The following is a 20,664-nucleotide window of genomic DNA, read 5'->3' as shown; positions in this document are numbered from 1 at the left end:
AATTGACGGGCATAAGGTTGAAGTGCTTCCAAAATTTGCTCAACATTTTCTTGTAGTTGGGAGACTTCATTTCTTTCCCACGACAGCCACAATTGGTTCAGTTTCTTCTTTGACATATTGGCTTTTTTGGCATCTGTTACACTTTTTACTCTCTCTAGGTTCTTGATGTGTAACTGTCCTTTGAGGATAAGCTGTCCCAATTCTGCCAAAAGGAACCCTCTTTCATTGCCAACAATGTATTTGCTTAAAGTCTTGCATACAATTAATCTACTAATAACTACTACCTCCGTCCCTAATTATAGGACCCTTTTGAAAAAATAACGGGAATTAAGATAGTGGATATTTGTATTAAATATGTTTGTAATTACTATTGTTTTTACAATTTTATCCTTTAAGAGAGAGAGTTGGTTTATGTTTTCAACATGTTATTTATTGCTGATTGAAGAAAAAGATGTATAATAAATAGGGGCATGTATGTAAAGAAATAATTAATGTAGTTGGAAATAGCAAAGGGGTCTTATAAAAAGGGACAAAAAAAATTCTCAAAAGGGTCTTATAATTAGGGACGGAGGTAGTACTAATTAATATAATATACTAGCAATGTTACTAATCTAACCTTTTTTAAAGTTAATTTTTAAAGTTAATTCCATGGCTTTATTCTTTCATTAAGGGTCTTTGTTGTAATTAAATAAATACAATCAAGTTATTGAACTCTCACTAAAATAACCATCGATTACAATTATGAGTTACAGATTACCGTTACCGAGAAGAGAAGAGGTTTTTTCCACAATTTCAATTGCAACACAACGTTTTTTCTTTTCTTCAATTTTCTTATTTCACGTTTTAGGTTTCCTCCTCTTCTCCGTGCGTTTTCATCCTTTCTCTTCTTTTTTCTATTGATTTCAGTTTCAATAAATAATATCATTTTTTGTTTCTATTATATACATCAATTTAATCTTCAATTCTTATATACTTTGTTTCTATAAGACCAGGTTCTCGATTTCATGTTTGGCTGTGCTGATTTTTTTTCTTAGCACTTCAATGCTTATAAGTGATTTCCATATTTCGATATTTATTTTCAATGGTTATTTCCATGCATGATGCATCATAGTTTTGATATGAAATTGAATAGATATTCTTTGTGTATGTGTGAGTTGTCAATAGGTGATTTCCTTCAGAGATGGAGAGTGACCAAATGACGGTCAAAGAGGATGAATTTGAAACGGAGAAAGGTAGGTTGATACCGAAGAGGAAGAGAATGCGACAACCTTCTAAACGGAAAACATGCAAGTGGCAAGACTATGGCAAATTTTGATGGAAAGGTAATAACTTTGAATGTATCATCTATTGTAAGTATTGTTATTCTAAGGCATAGCAGCAAGAAAAGAAATATATTACATGAACAAAATTCAGTACGTTGAAAAGAATTCTTTTTTTATATGTTGTGCGTTCTCTGTTTCTTTTTTATTTCAATTCCAAAGCATTTTCTCTAGGTTTTTTGACTCAATCTAAAACTAAAGTTGATGAATGGAAAAGTAAGATTAAAATTGAAAATAAGAGAAAAGAGAGGTTGAGAACAGAAAGTTAAATAACATTTACATGACTTTCCTAATTAATAACAACAACAAAACAAGGTGCATCATTCCTTTATCTATTTGTAATTGACTAATTTTATCATCTCTCACATTTGTCTATCTCTTTTTCCTTTCATTTTAATAGAAACCCATATCATTATTATTTACCAATCTTTATATGTTTTTATGTACAATTGGAATACTTCATAGGTCAGTCTCTAAACGAAGATAGCATATGTTGTGTACAAAATGGATACAGCGTGAGAACATGCAAGTGACAACAACGATGGTGAATTTTTTAAGGTATCCTATTACTTTCAAAATTATAGTCCTGGTTTTGGTATGTTTCTCTGTTTAGCATCACACTGATTGCTTGTGAGGATAACTCAATCGTTTATGATCATGATTTAGAAAGTTAAATTGTTTAGGGACTATATTGGGACGGTGAAAAACTGAAACGTTTCCTGCAATCACATTTGTAAGTGATTTTGCCATAGGCATTTGTGATCTATAGGGTCTCCTAACTTTAACATCAAGATTATCTGAAAAGAAAAAAACTTATATCTAATCTACCTAGGCATGGCAACGGGGCGGGTTTGAGTACGACCGCCCCCACTTCCATGCACCGACCCCCGTCCCCAAACCATATCGGGGGTAAAAATTGAACACTCAACCCCGCCCCAACCCCCACCCGCAAAAACTCTATTTTTTATAAAATATTTTAAAAAATGCATATTTTTTTTATTTTTTCATAGTAACATAAAACAATAATTATATTAATAATTAAAGATCTAATAAACATTTTTCAAAAGAGCAAAATAAGTCTAATAAACATGTTTCTAAAGAGTAATAATATATTAAAATAGGTTGGTTCTTATTTGACAGAAAATAGAAATAAGATTATAAAATTTAATAAGGTAAATTTCAAAAAGTGGGTGCGGGTATAAGCATCCCCCGCCCCGCCCCCATACTAGAAACCCATATTTCTCCTGCACCCGCACCCAGTTAAATAGACTTTTTCCTGTTATATTCGGGGCAGGGCGACCGGGTCTGGATGGGGGCGGATTTTGTTGCCATGTCTAAATTTACTAATCAATTCTCGCGAGAAGCACATGGGGACACAATCAGTAGTAAAATAAATTGCAACTAGTCCAAATTTTCTAACGTACATGATAGAACAGTAAGATACGAAATGAACACCCGGTCACGACTAAACTTTAGGAATGATCCAATATCCTTTCAAAGGGAATGGAAGCCTTTATTTACTGGCTTCCTATACAAGGGATAAAAGGGATATGATCAATAACCTTGCCACTATGTGCTATCACCATTTCAATCAACACTTTCAAGTAGTTATTCCCGTTGATTATCAAGGATTTTCTCCCTCACCTTACCCTAACATGAATCCGTATCCATTTTCCTATGGCTTTCGACAACCTTTCTACCAAAACAGATATGGTTAAAGCTTCAAGGTGACCCTGCCCTGTGTACTAGGCCAGCTTCATGGAAGGTCATGGTTAAAGCTTTGACAGATGATGGGTTGGGATTTTTCCTACAAACCATGGAGATCAACAAAGCTGAAGAGGGTCCTAACTTCCAAGCTAGCTGAATGGGATGGCATACTAGATCAGTTTGAAGAAATGTGCCACTTACCAACCAAATAATAAGATGACGGGGGGGGGGGGGATTGATAGTTATAGTAGAGTGTATAAGAGGATACGTAAGAAGAGAGAGGTAGGAGGTAAATCCGCTCACAACTAAGTTTGTTATGAGCACATGGGTAGTGCCAGGCGACATAGTGGAGAGAGAATATAGATCTGAGCAATATATGCAGGAGAATGTTCATTTTATCGGTATGCATGATTTGAGTTTGCAATTCCATATGATATAAGGCCTCTCGAAGAGTTTATACCTTTTTTCCCTAATTTTCCTTTCCATTTTCAGTATTATTCTCTGTACTTGTGCTAGATCCCATATGAACTCTAGGTTTATTTCGTCAATAATATACTATATTTCCCATATCGGTTACTGTTACATTACTATTTCCTTTAGATTTTCAGATTGAACCTATCACTACCTCACAACCACCACAACAAATGCCTTACCAACAAGCTCTCTTAACCTCGGTTATACAATCTTAAATTAAGAAATAATTAACAAGAACAAAAAACAGAAAAGGAAAGTAGTCAATATAATGAAACTCACACTGTTTTCTGTCTGTTCTTGCATAAAATTTAATATTTCACCCTCAGTCGGTTTATTCTTGGTGTCATATGATGGGGGTCCACAAATTGCTCTCAGCCATCTGCGCCTAAGTGGAACTTTTGTTGCCTTACACTTGAGTTTATGTTTCTTATAGCATAAACTAACAAGTTCTGGCATCCTAAAAAATGCAAATATCTAAAAAAAAAATGGAGACCAATTTTAAAAGTAAAATAAATAAATAAATAAATATCGCATAAATATTAAAAAATTTGGAAAAAATATATGTTGAAAAAGAGGCAGATGCAGCACCATCTTCGACAAAGAGGCTGTCAAAAGCATTGAAGATTTTCGACCTCTGTCGAAGAGAAAAGAGAAATGGGCTGACAGTAGGCCTAAGTTCAGTTTCAATCAGAGAGGTGTTCCTTATAAAGTTACACCTTCAGATAGGTATCCAAAGAAAGGCCAGGTGAAAACTTTTACCCCATGCTCAAAATCTCCTGCTAAAAAATGGCTGTTCCTTGGTGGAAAGAAGTCTGGATATGCTGCCCCGCCTGCAAAATGGGTCAAAAGAGGTACTGGTATTGTTAACCAAATTGAAGAACCCTATGACTAATTGAAGAACCTTTAACAACCTGCAAATTGAAGAACCCTATGGGTCAAAACGCCTACAATAATAACTATAAAGGGAAGAACCTTATGACTAAAACCCAATGGTGCAGATTCTAGTGCCAGAAAACGGCTGAAGCCGTAAAAAAATGTGGGAAATTTTGACAAGGGTAAAGGCAAACAAATAACAACTGTCAAAATGGCTAGAAAGCCAGCCACTGAAAGGATATTTCTCCCTTTTTCGGTTGTTAAGGAAGGTCTTACCCTAGAAGATGAAGAAATGACTTCAAATTTCTCGAAATTTGAGTCCGACTTCGACGTTATTTGCAATATTGTATCGATCCTTCCAGTCGAAGACGACATGATGTCGGAGGTAAATGAAGACGAAGAGGATTTTCTGACGAGATGGCTATCCACAAGTCAATATGCTATTATATTATGAATAATGGTTGTGTCGAAGAACATCAAGCCATGTTTGAAAGACCTGATTTAAAAATGAAAAGTCATCTCAAACCATTGTTTATCGAAGCAAAAGTTAACAATATTGGGATAAATTTCTAGTAGATGGTGGTGCTACTGTGAACCTGTTGCCACAATCCCTCTTCAAAAAGATTGGCAAATTAGAATATGATCTAAAGCCACACAAATGTTGTGCTTTCTAACTATGAAGGCAAATCTGGCAATTCGTTTGGAGCCATTGAAGTTGACTTGGGGTTGGGAAGTGTCAAAAAGATCAACATTGTTCTTAGTGGTCCCATCCAGGGAAAATTATAATCTACTGTTGGGAAGGGAATGGATTCACGGTATTGGAGTAGTTCCTTCGACTATGCATCAGAGACTTTCCCTTTGGAGGGAAGATGGTTTGCTGGAAAATGTCGAGGCTGATCCAAGTTATTTCATTGCTGAAGTCAACAACATCACTAAGAAGAACTTCGACAAACAGTTGGCGAACATTGTGCCATGCACCTCCTTTGATCTTGGTCATGAGAACCAAGAAAATGTGTTTTGTTCCATGAAACTTCACCCAACACATGGTTTCATTTGGGAGTGGGAAATTGTGGACGAGGAAAATTTACTCAGGACAAGGGCTTTGCTTACCCAAAGCCAACGAATGAAGGGTGCTCTGAGGATGCTATTCCACTAATTGGGTGGGATGATATTCATAATTAATCATGTTTGAGCCCAATGTTTGGGACAAGATTACAACCTATGTGGCCGAAAATAAACAAAAAGAGGCGTTAGAAGCCGAAATACAACAAAAAGAGACTGTGGAGAATATCACCGACAATCTTAGCAATGATTTGATTGAAAACCAAAGGTTGTATTGTATTTATGATGATGAGCCTTTGGGTTTCAAAAAAGATCCAATGCAGTTTATCAAGAAAATTCAGGCTTGCATCTCTCCATGCATACAATTTGATTTTATCTACGTCCTTGAGAAAGGAGAGATGTCTAGTGTGAATCTTACTCTTCCTAATTCCTTGCATAATAGTGCAAGATATGCCAAGAAGAGCTATTGCGCGACATGCTTTCTTCACTTTTCGATCAATGGATGTATCCTTAATCCTTTGGATTTTTTCTATCAAATCCCTATTATCGACTAGATTACCATTGTATGGAGTTATCCCAATATGTTCATAGCATTCCTCGCTGGTGATGAGGCTCTGTAACTGGTTCACCATCAATGGGTAAACCAGTTATCATCAACACATCTTCTAGGCCAAAATAGATTTTTGTTTGGCTTAGGTTGAATGTGTTGTCTTCACGGTCAAAACATTTGTGAAGTGCACCCATAAGAGGACGATAATGTTTGACTGATTAAAGCCTACCGCACTTAAGAAAGTATTAAAATAACTCATCGAAACCCGATCCTATTAAAAGTGATTTTATTTTGTTGTGCATGGGAAAATTTAGACTGAACATCATGTTCTCTCTATAATTTGTCATTTGAAAATATTTTAATATGCAAACGTTGAAAATGAAAAAAAGAAATTGAAATTAAAAAGATAGAAAAGTGAAAAAACATGAGTCCAACATAATTTTATTCTATAAGTGCATGTATGTCTATCAATAGATGATCAAAGTTCTTTTTAATTGTATTCGTGACCAAATTATAAATACAAATTCTCATTATAAACCAATGGCCTTGCTACATGAGCCATAACTTCATTGATTTATGTCTTTTGATTTTCTCTTCTGTCTTGTGATTCTATGAATGTGATAGTGTGATATGTATTGTGACCTGAGGTTTTTGGGTTTTGTTTGATTTGTTTTTGTGTTTCCCTTTTGGGTTTTGTATTGTGATCCGAGGTTTTTGGGTTTTGTTTGATTTTCTCTTTTGTCTTCTATAAATGCAGGAAATGACAAAAGGGTGTAATAAACTACCAACCTTGTCCACCCTCTTGAAAGACCTAGACCCAGATTTTAAAAATAGAATTGACCAAATAATTAATTGTAATGGTAGGGGTAGCTCTTTATTAAGACTACTAAACCTTGTTCCATTGGTCAAAGTGGAGTTTCCACCTCCTTTGTTGATGGCGTTCATGAACTATTATAGCCGTGATCTCATCAACAATAGTTATAGTTTTGACATTTGTGGCTGTCAAATAATGAACGTAACTTTGGAGGACGTTCTATATTTGACCAACCTGCACATTGTTGGCCGAGCAGTTGTCCCCAACAATAATAAGGACAAAGAATCTTTCCAACAAGTTTTTTCGATTCGTGAAGGTAAAAATACGATTACCCTAGCCGATTTGAAACTTTTATGCTTAGATAAGGATAGAACCGAGGATGAAAGGATCAAGACTGTACTCCTCATGATTGTGACATGTACGATAGCACCAAATGAGAATGGACATATTTGCATAACTTCTTATCTTAAATTTATTGAAAATTTAGACGAGTTGGACTCTTATGCTTGGGGTGCGGCAATGTTGTCATACCTATATCAAGGCATGAAGCTAAATATGGAGGAGGGGAAGTTGTTTGATGGCTTTCCATGGCTCATAATAGTAAAGATCAATATTTTTTTTCTCTTATATCTTTTTATCCTTATCTTTTATTTTTGATAACTTTTTAACCAAATGTTTTTTTTTGTAGGGATTCTTATTTCATCATTTCAAAGGTCTTCTTGAGATCTTCCAAATAAGTGAGGAGCAAGTGACGATGCCTCAGGCGCCAATGCTTTTATCTTTGGTAAATGCATTGGCTCCAATCGGCGCTAACCATCACTAGAAGAGCCAGAACTTCCTAGATGTAAAATTGGCCTTGCTACATGAGCACCTGAGAACAAAGGAGGTACTCATGTTCCCGGGTGCTCATGTAGCAAGGCTCCTCTATTCCTAGGTGCTCATGTAGCAAGGTCAATTTTACATCTAGGAAGTTTTGGCTCTTCTAGTGGTGGTTAGCGCCGATTGGAGCCAATGCATTTACCAAAGATAAAAGCATTGGTGCCTGAGGCATCATCACTTGCTCCACATTTATTTGGAAGATCTCAAGAAGACCTTTGAAATGATTAAATAAGAATCCCTTTGAAAAAAAAACATTTGATTAAAAAGTTATCAAAAACAAAAGATAAGGAAAAAAAGATATAAGAGAAAAAATTGATCTTACTATTATGAGCCATGGAAAGCCATCAAACAACTTCCCCTCCTCCATATTTAGCTTCATGCCTTGATATAGGTATGACAACATTGCCGCACCCCAGGCATAGAGTCCACCTTGTCCAAATTTTTAATAAATTTGACATAAAAAGTTCTGCAAATATGTCCATTCCCATATGGAGCTATCAGACATGTCACAATCATGAGGAGTACATCCTTGATCCTCTCATCCTCGATTCTATCCCCTATCTAAGCATAAAATTTTCAAATCGGCTAGTGTAATCGTATTTTTACCTTCACGAATCAAAAAAACTCGTTGGAAAGATTCTTTGTCCTTATTATTGTTTGGGACTACTGCTCGGTCAACAATGGGCAGGTTGGTCAAATATAGAACGTCCTCCAATGTTACGTTCATTCTTTGACCACCACAAATGTCAAAACTATAACTATTGTTGATGGGATCACGGCTATAATAGTTCATGAACGCCATCAACAATGGAGGTGGAAACTCCACTTTGACCAATGGAACAAGGTTTAGTAGTCTTAATAAAGAGCTACCCGTACCATTACAATTAATTATTTGGTCAATTCTATTTTTAAAATCTGGATCTAGGTCTTCCAAGAGGGTGGACAAGGTTTGTAGTTTATTACACCCTTTTTTCATTTCCTGCATTTATAGAAGACATAAGAGAAAATAAAACAAAACCCAAAAACCTTAGATCACAATACAAAACCCAAAAGGGAAAAGCAAAAGGGAAACACAAAAACAAATCAAACAAAACCCAAAAACCTCATATCACAATACAAGTCACACTATCACATTCATAGAATCACAAGACAGAAGAGAAAATCAAAAGACAGAAATCAATGAAGAATCAATGAACAATGTGTTAATTGAGATACAAAGAGAAAGGGAAAACAAAGGAGGCTAGGGTTTTACTAATATCAATTGCATTATATAAAAGATAGTTACAAAAGCATATTTAACAATACTTAGTGAAGTATAAACCTAAAAGGCCTAATATCATTTGCCTAATATCATGATGCAACAACAAGAAGCATCACAAGTGTGTCAAATAAAAAACGAAAAATACATACTTTACATTATAAACTCAAAATATCTTATCCTAATAGTACCCCTCAAGCTAAAGCTTACTAAGCTTCAACTTATTACAAAAATTAACCATGTATAACCAAACCAACTAATAGCATTGCTGAAGCATCAACAAGCAACCGTAACAGATAAACCATCAGAGATATGAGAATCAAAATCAAACCAATCTAATTCAAACCAACGGAAACCGAACCAAACAAACAAATCCAAACTAAACCAAACCAAATTGTACCAATCCAAACTGAACCAAGTCAAACAAAACCAATTCAATCCAAACCAACAAATAGAAGAGAAGAATCAATCGGAGGAGAAGACCCCAATCAGAAGAAATCAACATGGAGAAGAACGAACATAAGAATCAATCAAACATAAGAATCAACAGAGAGGAGAAGCCATCAAACAAAAGAAATCAGTAGAGAGAAGCAATCAGACAAAAGAAAATCAACAGACAGAAACAATCAGACAAAAGAAAATTAAATGGAACCAAATCAAACCAAACGGAACTGAATCAAAAGAAAGGAGAAGAACCAAACCAAACAAAATCAAATCAAACAAATTCTAACAAAGAAACAAACAGAGAGAAGAACAATCAAAGAGATAATTTTTTCTCCTTATCCAAGAATTACTACTTTCATCCATCTTAATTTACTCCAAAAAGCTTCAGAACAAAACTTTCAAACATGTCTAAAACTGGAAGCGCTTGTGCTTCATCAGCTTTAGGGAGTTTTATTTTGTTTTTTCCCCTACCGTGTACATGATTACAAGGCATGTGTTTTTTTTTCTCCCTTGCCTTGATCCTTCTCTCCTTGAGAGGATTTGTTTGGCTTTAATATAATTTAGTTGTTCAAATAAAAAATATGTGAAAATTAATGGAGAAGGATCAATATGTGTGAAAATTAACGGAAAAGTAACGGTGTAATCAAGTAGGGGATGTGTCTGTCTATTTCATGAGAACTCAAGGGAGGTTAGTGTATGTTTCAAAACTAGAGGGGGTATAAACCTTAAGGGAGGTGAATGTAATTTCCTCTATATGAAAACATGAAAGGTTTTATAACAGTTTAAAATATTTAAGCCTGGATTTTTTTCATGGTTTTTTGTCCGATCCGAAAAAACCCGTTTAAAATACGGGCTATATAAAGTGTCAAACCAATGACTTTAAAATGACAATTTCATCGGTTCCTATGGTTTTAAAAGTAGACTTTTTCTTATATTTAGGATCATTGCTATTGGTTTATAATGGGAATTTGAATTTATGATTTTGTCAAGAATACAATTAACAAGAAATTTGATCATCTATTGATAGACATACATGCACTTATAGAATAAGATTATGTTGGACTCATTTTTTTTCACTATTTCTAGCTTTTTAATTTCAGTTTCTTTTTTTCATTTTCAACGTTTGCAGATTAAAATATTTTCAAATGACAAATTATAGAGAGAATATAATGTTCAGTCTAAATTTGCCTATACACAACAAAATAAAATCACTTTTGAAAGGATCGGGTTTAAATGAGATTTTTGAATACTTTCTTACGTACCGTAGGCTTCAATTGGTCAAACATTATCGTCCTCATTGACGGGAAGCCGATATTAATTGGTCATTGTCCAACCAATGAGGCCTTCGATCGAGTATATGGTGAGATCCCCAAATCTGATATTACTGTACATAAGTTAACTGAGATTGCATGCGACACTTTGTAGACTACACAAATACAATTTCAGCCTACCCTCTTCAAGTGCTTTCTGCACCAAATCCTTAAAAAGGACAGAATGAGATGTATTATGGCCTAAGAAACCAAGAAATTTACAAAATCCCCTTCTTACGTTGTTCCAATGGAGACATTTTTAGGCCCTTAGGTACTATTATTATACCATCAGTGACCAAGAGGTCGGATGTTTCATCACATTTGGTAACAACAAATGTATAAGTCTTATGTGTATATTTTTCATTCTTAGGCTCTTCAAGATTTTTACCATTAGATGGCCTCAACATTTTACATGTGTAAGGATGACCAGGTTTTCATTCTGCGAGATTAATTTCACTTTCTTCGACAACATCTAATTCGTCATCGACGTAAGCAACTTTTTTCTTTTTTTATTGAATCTACTAGTCATAGCTTTGTCAGCCTTAAGTCTCGACTTGTCGGACTCTATAAGCCAATTGTGCCATATCCCTTAAGTATTGGGTATCTAACTTTTTTCGAATATAATAGTCCAGGGCACCAGCAGCCATTTCGACTAATTCATGTTCATGCACTTGGGTAAAACATCTTGCTTTGAGTCTGAATCTATTCAAATAGTCATCAATAGATTCCGCCATTTTACGTCTGACACAAGCCAATTCTTTAAGACTAATCTTAGACTGGCCCATATAGAATTGTTCATGAAAGGCTTTCTCCAATTTATTCCAATTGAAAATGGAATGTGGGGGTAAGGGTTTGAACAAAGTGAAAGCAGTTTTAGTTAGAGAATTTGGAAAATATTTCATCCTTAAATTCTCATCGTGTGCTATATCTCCAACCTCATCTAAATAACGGGAAACAAGTTCGACAGTTGATTAGCTTCCCTAACAAACTTTGTAAACTTAGGGGTTTTCCATCCCCTGGGCAATATTCCGAAACCCAAATGGTGACACAATGGTGACACAAAGTTAGGCCTATGTAAACCCAAATTAAAGCCATTTTGGGCCAGAATGGCTTCGGCCACATTTGCTATATTGTTTTGACCCTCAAGATTGTTTTGTTGGGCTTGAATGACCACTTGGTCGGCATTTTGGGTCTTGTGAACCAATATTGGAATTCTTTCTCCTTCCTTTGGGACTGGCTGTTCGACAACGAGTTGTTGCACTAGGTTTACAGGAATTCCATTATTGGGCCTTTCTACATGGATTTCGACAGGCCTGCCATTTTGATTCTAAGGCGCTGGCGTATTTTGCACAGGCGGAGCGCCAAAGAAATTAGCAATTCTCTCCATTTTTATGGACAATGCTTGGTAACTATTATTGGTATCTTGGATTAATGGATTAAACACCGTATCAATTTGTTGAGTTAGCATATTGACCATATCATGGTTACTTTCTTCCATTGGTTGCCTTAATGCCAACAAGGAAGATGAGGTCAAAGATGGTTGAGCATTTTGACCAGTAACACTCTGTGCAGAACCACGAAGAGGAGGAAATGTAGCATTTTCATTATCTGAAAAAGTAGACGTATTCGCCCGAAGGCCTACCATATAAGATTCTTGCATACCATATGGATAATTTCTATGATTCACTGAGGTGTTAGGGATTGAAAACCCCTGGCGTGAAGGCATCGTAGGAATCATACTAAACTGCGTAGTCGCAACGGTAGTCAAAGCTATCGCAAGCGTAATCGTCAAAGATAGTATAGTCGTTGTTGCTCCTACTGTCTCCGAAGAATTTGTGCTATTGACTGGCATTTCTTGTGAGACTTGCTGGGAACTCTGTTCATTAGACATCGCATTCGACGCATTTGCTGCAGAAGCAGCATTCAATGCGAAAGCAGCATTTGATGCTGAAGAAGCATTATGATTTGGACGTACCATTTCTGGAAGTTGTCTATTACTTCTTAAGCACATACAAAACATAGATCATAAGATTTAAAAGAACAAATTTCAAAGAAAATAATTTAAACAAAAGCACAAAATGTCCCATTGGGCGTTCCAGTTTGTTCACCGTGATTTTTGGTAAACAACCGCTGGTTTTAAACTTAGTTACTTGCAAGATCAACCAGTAAATCATAGGACATATTGTGTTTGTTATTTTCCAGAATTTGATGAATTTTCTTGATTTCTTATTAAAAAGATGAAAGTACCTGTCGAATTTAACAAAGTTAAATTCGTCGAAGTTATTTCCAATTGAAATTAATAGAAAATACTTAATGAAACAAGTAAATTGCAAAAGAATTTAAGAAAACAAACTTAAATTAAGCTGATTGAAAATAGATTTCTACACAGATTCATACATTGTGACTGGTTTCTCTCCAAATGCGGATAGTTTGAATGTAAGTTTTTTGTATGAATGTATTGTGGTTTTTTCTACATTACCTTCTCTTGTTTAGGGGGTATTTACCCCTTCAAGATATCAACCAATCAAAATGTAATTTACAAATGTAACATTAAATGTCAAATAAATGAGTCAATTTTTTCTATAAAAAAATGAATTTTATTAAGGTAACTTTTAATTTTTATTTAATTGTATTTAGATATACAATCTTAATTAATTTACACTATAGGGCTTGTAACAATTAAAATTTCACATCAAATTCAACCCATCATGGCTGTGTTTGGTAACACGAATAAGCTAGCTTATAGTTTGTTGGACTAGCTTATAAGTTTGTTTTGATATAATAAGATGTGTTGAGTAAAAAGCTTTTTCCACTGTTTATAGCGTTTTTTGAGAAGCTATTTCAAGTAGCTTTTGAGCTTATAGCTGGTAGTTTTTTATATTTTCTTCCAATTTTAACCCTCTTAATTTAATTTAATTATTTTTTAAGAGGAGTGTTATTTGAACAACCATTTGATGGACAACTTATAGGACAACCATAATTTACAAAGAAAAAGTAGGTATTTGCACGAAAGTCAAAGCAATAGAGTGATAAAGTAAAAAATAATGTGAGTATGAGAGAGAAAGTTGTCACAAAAATTGCCAAAAAATGGATGTTTAAATATCATTTCTCATTTTTTAATAAAACAACATGTTCATGGCCTAAAAAATAATGACCAAGTTCATAGCTTATTTTTCAATAAAACAACTGTCACGTTTTCTCCTTTGAAAAAAAAAACTGCCATGCTTTATTTTATTTTTTAACTAGTAATAGACTCGTGCGATTACGCACGGGTCACGTAACATTGTGGTAATCATATAAAAAATAATTACTTTGTTAGTACTATCAAATGTTTTTTTTTCTTCATATATTATATATAAAAAAATGTTAAATATTTGAATCGCGTATGTTGTGGATTTTTTTTTTTGAGAAAAAGTAATTTTTTTTTGACCAAAGCAAAGTTAACTATTATCATTAATCAACCAGTGTTCAATACAAAAAGGATAAGAATCAAAAATACGGCGACTAGCCCAAGAACAGGCCGCCCTAGCTAAGCTATGAGCAACCATGTTCGCTTGTCTCCTAACAAACATCACCTCGAAGTTGGAATGTAAAGATAATTGAAAAATAATACTAGAAACAATAGCATAAAATTCTGAATCACCATGGCCCGGAGACGATAGCGCTTGCATTAGAGTAGCTGAGTCAGACTCGAAGACAACCCGATCCCATCTGTTCCCAACAGCAAAGTGAATGGCATCGAGTAAGGCAACCGCCTCCCCCTCCAAAACTGTCATATTTGCTCGTTGCCATTTCGTTTGAGCCTGAATGAATTGCCCACGGGAGTCTCTAACACAACACGCGAAAGATGTAATATGTTGACGGTCATGAAACGCGGCATCCACATTGCACTTCAACCACGTCTCACGCGGTTTCTCCTAAACTGAGTTGTTAGCTTGCACTCTATTCTGCTCGTGTTGCACAACCGATGATGAGGGTTGTTTATGAACCTCCTGTCATTGCTGCCATGCATCCAGTGATGTCCTCCCAATGCTTGTTGAAGTGTGATGAGCGTCATTCCAAATGACATCATTACGTGTAGCCCAAATTTGCCAAAGAAGTAAAGCCACCCGACCAGCATTGCTCGATTTTTGGAACAACATATGTCAAAAATAAAATCTGCCAAACTACTTGCAATGCCAACTTGTGAATGCAGCACAGTCGAAAGCCCTGCCCAATACCAACTCTCACGTGCCACCGTACAACCCACAAAAGCATGCCAATCATCCTCAACAACCGTATCACACCACGGACATAACACCTCACATTGTACATGTCGTGATTGTAGTCGGAGACGCGTCGGAACACATCCCCTGCAGATCCTCCATAACAAATTACGTGCTTTATGAGGGGAGTTCACCTTCCAGATTCTATGCCATTCTCCATCAACATGAAACCGATCAGTATGTAACAACTCCATCAAGCCAGTTTATAACCAGTCTTAACAGTATACCTCCCACTACGTTCCATCATCCACGCTATTCTATCATTATAAACTTCCGCAAATAGTGGCGTGTCGAGAATAGCTTGCACCATATCATCTTGAAACAAAGATTCAAGCTTATCAATATCCCAAACCCGTTCCTCGCCAACTATCAAATCAGACACACACAAACTATGGACACCTTGACTTTGTGGGGATTGAATCCCGTTTCCATGAGTACCTCGAACCCATGGATCATTCATCACGCTGACCTGTTGACCATTTCCAATTGTCCATCTACATCCATATAAAAGTAACTGACGCGAATTCCAAATACTCATCCAAGCAAAGCTCGGGTTATATCCGAGTTTAGCACCCAAAAAAGAAGAATGGGGAAAGTATCTCGATTTAAAGACTCTAGTAACTAGCGATTCAGGTTTAGACAGAAAGCTCCATCCTTGCTTAGCTACCATAGCGAGATTAAATGCTTTGAAATTCCGAAACCCCATTCCACCAAATTCTTTGGGGCATGCCATGCGTTCCCATGCCATCCATTTAATCCCTCGGTTGTTACTCCTTCCTCCCCACCAAAATGCATTGATCATCTTCTCAATATCATCTAGAATTGAATTCAGCAGAAGATAAATACTCATTATGTAAGAAGGAATAGATTGTAACACAGATTTGATCATAACTTCCTTGCCCGCCTTCGATAATGCTCATCCCCTCCATGCATTTATTCGTTTCCGAATACGATCCTTGATAAAAGAAAAAACGGACCTCTTATCTCGACCAATCATTGAAGGTAAACCCAAATACTTTCCGGTACCCATCACATGTCGGACACCAATAATGCGTGACAAATCCTCCTGCGCCGCCCCACTCATATTACGACTGAAAAACACTTTAGACTTAGATAAGTTAATTTCTTGTCCAGAAGCTATCTCATAAGTATTAAGAATAACGAGTAAATGTTGTGCTTCCACCACATTGGCCCTGCAAAATAAGAAACAATCGTCTACAAACAATAGATGGGACATCGTCTGCTTCTACCACACATCATCATCCACTGGATCCATTTCTCACTGAACCCCATTCGCATAAGCACACCACGAAGAAACCCCTAATCCACTCTATCATAAGCCTTGCTAATATCAATCTTGAGACCCAATTCCCCTCTCCATCCCTTTGTCTTCCTCTTCATTGAGTGAATTATCTCAGTAGCTATTAACGTGTTGTCCAATATAGAGCGGCCCTCGACAAACGCTGACTGCTCCTCTGACACGCATTTATCCAAACATCGTTTCAGTCGATTAGCGAGCAACTTTGACACCATCTTATACAACACATTACAAAGAGATATAGGTCTAAGATCCTTCATATTATCCGGGTCGTCGCACTTCGGGATCAAACAAATATTTGTTTCTGTAAGGTTTGAAGGAAAGTAACCATGATCCAACCAAGAAACCACTGCCTGAAAAATATCATCACCACACACATGCCAGAATCTCTGATAAAATGTCGGGTTAAAACCATCTGGACCTGGGAGTTGTCCGGTTGCATCTAAAAAAGGGCATGACGCAATTCTTCCTTTGTAATAGGTGTTGTAAGCATTATATTGTCATCCATCGAAACACACTGGCTCATCAAATCCAGCATCGGTTGATGGACTCCCGCATTCGCGGAAAATAATTGCTCAAAATAACCTTGAGCCACGTTACACATATCCTCTTGCGACGTAGCCGTTCTCCCATTATCCATGCGGAGCTTACTAACCTTCTTCACTTTCCCGCGCGCTATTGCTGATGTATGAAAGAACTTAGTATTCATATCCCTTTCCTTTAACCAGTGCATTTTCGCTCTTTGCTTCCAAAAGGCCTCCTCCTGTACAAGTAGTCGAGCATGCTTCTCGCGCATTGCAACGTATTGCGTATGCATCATACCATTCGGTTGGGCACGAAGATCCTCTAAAATACGAACACATTGTTTAATTTCTTCTTTAAACCGAACTCTCTTCCTCCTACCCCAGCTTTGCAATTTTGTAGAGCAATTCACAACTCTATCACCGAGCTCCAACCCCATAGTCCCACCCCAGCCATCCACCACCACCTCCTCAATATCTTCCTCTAAGAGCCAATTGTTTTCAAATTTAAAAGAATAATTATACCTCTGATGAACCGTAGGGACAATATCAAGAAGTATTGGAATGTGATCTGAGTGAGAAGTAAGCAAGTTTGTAAGTTTGACTTCTGGAAAACGTTGCAGCCATTCATAGTTTCCCATAGCCATATCCAATCTTTCTTCTAGCACTCGATTAGTACCCAGACTCTTGATCCACGTAAATGGGTGACCATGCAATTAGGATAAGGCACAATCATCAACCGCCTCACGGAAACCCATACACAACCAATTAGGATGAGGATGAATACCAGCCTTGTCTTGTTGAGACAACAAGTCATTAAAGTCCCCAATGATACACCACGGAAGAGATGACATATCCCGCAACTCCCGAAGTAAATCCCAAGCATCACGACGACGAGCACGTTCAGGAAAGCCATAATAACAAGTTAATCTTCAATCACCAGCTTCTTTATCCTCCACAATCATATTAATGAAATTTCGAGAGTAATTTAACACACGACAATTAGAAACATCTTTCCAAAACACTGCCAGCCAACCGCTCCTGCTTTCCACATCAACTCCTAAACATGAGTCATATCCCAACATGACACGAATATTTTCCATGCTTCGCGTATTAGCCAACCTTTCAGAGAGGAAAAGAATGTCTGGTTTGTGTCCCCGGGCCAGGTTTCGTAGATTTGGTACTGCACTCGGGCTGCCCAATCCCCGGCAGTTCCAACTCAAAATAATCATTGGTCCTGGCAGTCCTGGCTGCCAGGACGTGCCGATAAAAAATGATGGTTTGTCTGATTTGTGGAATCCTTGACATGTTGTTTATCCTCTCGCATACGTTTTCTCTGAAACTGATATTCCATGTCTGCACTATTTTCCTTCTCACTAGTATTGTGCACCTGATTTTGGTTATCAATAGTTGAGGAAATGACTGAAGATGTACCCGAGCTTATATCTTTAGTAAAAGTCAATAAAGGAGCATTTGCATGCCTTAACTCCTTCACACCAATGATGGCCCTACCTGACATAAGCGTAGAACCAGTTTGCTTACCCGCCAGAACCTGACACGTGGTCACTCTCTCCACAGAAGTCGGAGATGCCTGCTGCCTACTGGACTAAGACTGTCCATCTGTTTCGGCTCTCCTCCCTCCCTCTTTTACCACATCAGCCTTAGAACCCCCATCTTCCCGCAACCACTGTGATGACGTCTTCCCCCTGGCTTCCATGGATTTGCCCTAATAGCGTTTGACCACCGTTTTGGAATCGTAACATCTGGATGAGAGAACCTAACCTCACACTTATTCTCACTATGTCCTAACCCAGAGATTCAAATAATTCAATTGTATATCCTTCAACGACACTCCTATTCGCAGCTTTTCCAAAACCAATGAGTGACTATCATATGTCCACGAACCTCCCTTAAGTACCTCCTCCATATCCAATTTGTGAAAGAATTGGAACAAGAATAGCCCTGGTTGCGCTTCCTTCACCGCCACCCCCTTCACCGGTCGCCACACCTCAGACATCCGTATTTTCATCTCTTTAAGTCGAACGGAACGGTTAACAAGAAAACGACCAACCAAACATAGACGAGGATCATGTTCAGCATTCTCTTCCTCCTAGATATCGAAACTCAGTCCCTCGTTGTCACTCAGTGATAAGTCATCCAAATGCACCTCTGTCATCGTACCCACACTCAAGAAAACCAGAACCACAAACTCTTACGAGAAGAGAAACACAAAAACTTTCACAACAACGGAGAGAAAACCTTCAACAAATGGAAAGCCCTAGCAGATTGATTGCCTTATGTTTATCAGAACAAATACGATCACGTTGCTGTTTGAAACAAAATTGAAAAAGAAGGGAATAACACCTTTGTATTGTTTATCGCACTATTGCTCCTGTACAAGGTGAATCGCAGTCGCAGAAGATGTTTGCAACATAATGAATCGCAATAGCAGAATTATGAAAAAGGAATTCAATTGAATCGCGATCGCAATTGCAAATTAAGAAAACGATGTCATGATATATTTAATCGCAACGCAAAGTGTACAATCGCAAAGAGAGAGACGGTGAGTTGATGCGAGAGATATGAAAACTTTCTAACCTATTTGGGCTGATCGTAAATCGCAAATCGCATACGGTGACTCTCTCACTTTGAAAAGATGATAAAAGATTTGCTGATCGTAAATCGCAACCGCAAAGTGTACAAACCGCTTAATTTTAAATCTTAAAATAATTTTATATGTACACGAAAACTAAATTTTATATACACATATAGGAAAGTCAATAAAATAATTTTTTTTTTATATTTTATATTTTTTTATTTTTCCTTCAAAAAAAATATACACATATAAGAAAGTCAATAAAATAATTTTTTAAAACTCATGATTATTTTCAAAATATCAACATCAATGTAGTATTTCTATTAAATAACTTTTTATTTTATATACAAAACACCGTTCAATGTTTTCACCGTACCAATTGTAGATTTTATGTGATTTATCTGCAGAAATAATTTTTTATGTTAATATATGAGAAAGTTGAAATGATAAAATCGTAGAAAATCATTAATATTGTCAAAATATAAACATTAATATAGTGTTTCTATTGAATAACTTTTTTATTTTATATGCAAAACACTGTTCAATATTTGCACCACTCCCGTTGCAGATTTTATGTGTTTATATATGCATAAATAAATTTTTATATACATATATGAGAATTGCACCACTCCCGTTGCAGATTTTATGTGTTTATATATGCATAAATAAATTTTTATATACATATATGAGAAAATCGATATGATAAAATTTTGAAAACTCGTGACTATTTTCAAAATATCAACATCGATGCAATGTTTCTATTTAATAACTTTTTATTTTATATTTAAAACACCGATAAATATTTTCACCGCACTCGTTGAAGATTTTATATACTTATATATGCAGAAGAAGTTTTTTTTTTAACAATATGTAATAGTCAATATGATAAAATTTAGAAAACTCGTGACTATTTTTAAAATATCAACATCACTATATATTTCTCCAAAATACCGTTAAATATTTACACCGCACTCATTGCAGACTTTATGTGCTTATATCTCCAAAATCAAATTTTATGTATACCGAAGTTGATATGCTTAAAATTTGAAAACTAATGATTATTCTAAAAAACTTAACATTATTGTATCGTATCTATTAAATTTTTAAATATGCAAATTATTAAGATTAAGAGATTAAATTAGATGAGAATAAAATGACGATATAGAGAATTAGTTAGGCTTGGAAGTGATAAATCTGAAAAATGAAGATACATAGAGAATTAGTTGGGCTAGAAAGATAAACAAAAATATATATAATAATTTTTTCAAAATGAA

At 36.1% G+C, this 20,664-nt stretch overlaps 1 pseudogene; it reads right to left on the bottom strand.

Annotated features, from left to right (window-relative positions):
- Positions 1 to 7,757: 7,757 nt before the first annotated feature.
- Positions 7,758 to 8,663, bottom strand: LOC146921265 (uncharacterized; annotated as a pseudogene).
- Positions 8,664 to 20,664: the final 12,001 nt, after the last annotated feature.

This window comes from Medicago sativa, chromosome 5, assembly GCF_051527215.1.
Source record: "Medicago sativa cultivar Bolivia chromosome 5, Bolivia_mono, whole genome shotgun sequence".
NCBI lineage: Eukaryota > Viridiplantae > Streptophyta > Magnoliopsida > Fabales > Fabaceae > Medicago > Medicago sativa.
This window is presented reverse-complemented; position numbering and strand designations above follow the sequence as displayed.